Source organism: Squalius cephalus, assembly GCF_949319135.1.
Source record: "Squalius cephalus genome assembly, chromosome: 2".
In the NCBI taxonomy this organism is placed as follows: domain Eukaryota; kingdom Metazoa; phylum Chordata; class Actinopteri; order Cypriniformes; family Leuciscidae; genus Squalius; species Squalius cephalus.
In genome coordinates, this window is record NC_137123.1 from 16,965,984 (window position 1) to 16,969,361 (window position 3,378).

The window sequence follows — 3,378 nt, forward strand, 5'->3', positions numbered from 1 at the left end:
CATCCACAGAGAAGACATCCTCATGTGACTTCATGTTATAGCTGACTGTAGCCAGTGGACTACTAGTTAATGCCTTGACCTTGCCCACTATTGAGGCCTCAGGCTCATTCTCCTTTATTGTGAATTTGTAGAAAGAGCTTTCAAAACTCACACTCTCAGTGAGAGAGGCAATTTTAAAGTAGATCAAGACTTCGGCTACAGAGAGAAGAAAGATGTTCATCTTGACATGTTTATCATATCAGGTTTGAATATTGAAGTGGGAATTAACTGCTTCCAATAAGATTTGTTTATTTGCTCAAATTATCTGCATTGTTTTAACATCAGATACACTAAAGGAATTATGCAAACTAAGCCCAAACCTTCATCAGATTCTGGTGGTATTCCATGATCTGTCGCTATAGCAGTAAGGTTTAGTAGCGTGTCTTCTGTGACCTCGCTAAGGTCAGAGGTCAGAGTGATGTTTCCTGTTTCAGCATCCAAAGAGACCATTGAGGAGTCTTCAGAGAAACTACAGAAAGACAACATTCATGCATCTGTCTTAAAGGAGTGATGTAGGTAAGGGTGTCCATGGTTTAGCCTTCATATTATTGATGCTAAAGAAATGGAAGTTTAGTCTTAAGCTTACCTGTAGCTAATTAGCTCGTTGCTTCCAGCATCTTTATCTGTGGCCGAGAGCGTCAGCAGCACATCTCCAACCTTGGCGTCTTTAACCAGAATGCTTTTGCTGTAGGTGTCAGAGCTGAAAACTGGAGCGTTGTCATTGACATCTGTGATACTGACCCTCACTGTGGTGATGTTCTGCAGAAAATGAACCCAAACAACCCTTTCTATTACAGACCAAAAGTTAATATTTGCAATGTCTATTATCTAGCCTAAGGATTGTACTGGTATCAGATATCCAGAGCTTTGAATATTGACAAAGCGTTGGATCCAAAGTGCATCATGTTTGTCAAGAGTAGCCCACTTAGATCATCTGCGCAAAATAATAATAATGAAAAAAACATCTGCCTGGGGTTTGCTATGTGTCATTTTGGCATGTAACCTTTATGGCTGGGCTTCTCAACTCTGGCCTCGAGATCCACTTTCCTGCAGAGTTTAGCTCCAACCTTTATCAAACTCACCTGCCTATAACTTTCTAGTAATCCTGCAGGAAAGTGGACCTTTGATGAGGAGAGTTGAGAATCCCTGCTTTGGAGCATTGATAGCCAACCCTGACCCTGGAGGGCAACCATCCTGTAGAGTTTAGCTCTAACCCTCCAACCAAATACACCTGAACCAGCTATTCAAGGTATTCATGATTACTAGAAACATTTCAGTCAAGTGTGTTGAGGCTGGGAGAATCTAAACTCTAAAGAACATTGGCTCTCTATGAGCAGGTTTTGGACACCCCTGCTTTAGAGCGTGATTATCCAGCCCTGATCCTGGAGAGCAACCTTTCAGCAGAGTTTAGTTCCCACCCTGTTCCAACCAAGCGTGCCGCACAAGCCCTGAAAAGTGAAGCCAAAGCGTCTCGATCGCCCCCCCGGTGGCTGGTCCTAGAATAGGTCATAAGCCCCACCTCCCCGTGTTAATCAACGGGACATGAGACCAACTAAACAATTAAATACACTTCAAATATCTTTTTTTCCAAATGTGGTTTCTTTCATTTGCTGTCGTTTTTATCACGCTGATGTAAGTTCAATTGTCTGTTTCAAAAATAAGTTGGTTTTTAGTTAGTTACGTGATGCGGTGGTGTAACGTCATTATGGACAGCTGTGATTGACAGGTTCTCAGAGCGAAGTAGTCACTGAAGCACCAACGGACATATTTTTCGGGATCTTCGGAGGACTGAGGAGATTGTATTTACTTTATTTTAACAAGCCTTTTGTCGTACTGCAATCAATTTTTTAAAAAGTGTGCAGAATCCACTCTCCCTGAGTGCGCTCTGCGAGAGTGAGGGCGGAGCATTGATTTCACGGCTTTACTTCCTGCTCACTACTGCGCAGGTCTGGTCCCGAGATCGCTACTGCGCAGACTCAAGTTCCAATATGTCAGTGCCATATCGGGACACTGGCGGCTTCAGTTCTCATCAATGGAAGAGAGCGAAGGGGCGTCGTCCATCTTTTTTTACAGTCTATGGTTCCAACACACCAGACAGCAACATAGTGTTGGCCCAGATCTGGCCCACATCTGCTACATGTGGATTCCACACGTACCAGATGTGGGCCGGATCTGGGCCGACACTATGTTGCTGTCTGGGACTAGTTTTTAAGTAATCCTGAAAACCCCAGACAGCTGGTTCAGGAGAGTTTGATTTGTATTGATTTAGTTGGAGCTCAACTCTTGTGGAATGTAGCTCTCAAGGGATTGGGTTTGCCTACCCCTGTTCTATGTCATATATAGATTATGTGCTACTTTGTGCCTTAAACAAATCCCTAAAAAGTCTTTTAAAATTTTGGTTCCATGAAACTTGCACACTCTGGAAAACCAAGCTACTTGTACTTTCTTGGAACAAGATTTGTATCCTGGCAGATATTTACACTCTGACTTCGATATGTTACATGAATGAACAGATTGGAGTTTGCATTTCAAAATAGTTCTTGTGATTTTTTTCTACACTTGCAATATGCACTTGAAGTCCATGAACAGACTCAAAACTGTATTGAAGTACAAGGTCGCATCATGGAAATCATAAGAAAATAAAAATAAATTACATTTCCCTGTGGCATCCCATGATCCATAGCAACAATGACCACATCATACACATCCTTTGTCTCCCGATCCAGCTCCTCAATAGCTAGGAGAGTCCCATCCTGAAGGAATGAAATAAAGTAATAGATTTTTAGAAAATTAATGAAGATCTGAACATCTGTCATGTCAATAGGTTTATGTCCTCACATCTCTGAAGCTGAAGAACTTGCTGTAAGAGAAAGTAGTGATGGAGACACGTCCGTTGTCTCCAATGTCAGCATCTGTGGCTGAGATTTCGCACACCTCTCCAGGTGATGAGGGTGTGTACACACCTTCCTGAATCTCAATGGGCTCTGGGAGAGGAAGGAATTGTGGGTTGTTGTCGTTGACGTCCAGAACAGTGATGATGACCTGAGCTGTGGAGCTTAAACCATTGACAGGCTGGTCTACAGCTACAACCTGAGAAAGACAATACAAGCATCTCATTCATAATGAATAGTCATCCTGAATATTTTGTTAATAGCTGGATTTAAGAAATGAATGTGATTGCTTTGTACCTTTATGGTGTAATTGTCTACAGTTTCTCTATCCAAGGTGGCGTCACTCCGGAGTGATATTATTCCTTGATTGTTGATAACGAAGGTACTGTTATCCATGATAAAGTGACCTTCAGAGAACCCACCCTGATCGGAGAGAAAACTAGAAAAG

General features: G+C 42.3%; 1 long non-coding RNA gene across 1 annotated transcript; it reads right to left on the bottom strand.

The window, feature by feature from the left end:
* Positions 1-667: 667 nt before the first annotated feature.
* LOC307154616 lies at positions 668-2,906 on the bottom strand. The gene is made up of 3 exons (XR_013820403.1): positions 2,878-2,906; positions 2,694-2,792; positions 668-798 (listed from the first exon to the last, which is right to left on the bottom strand). It is a non-coding gene; the product is annotated as an uncharacterized lncRNA (long non-coding RNA).
* Positions 2,907-3,378: the final 472 nt, after the last annotated feature.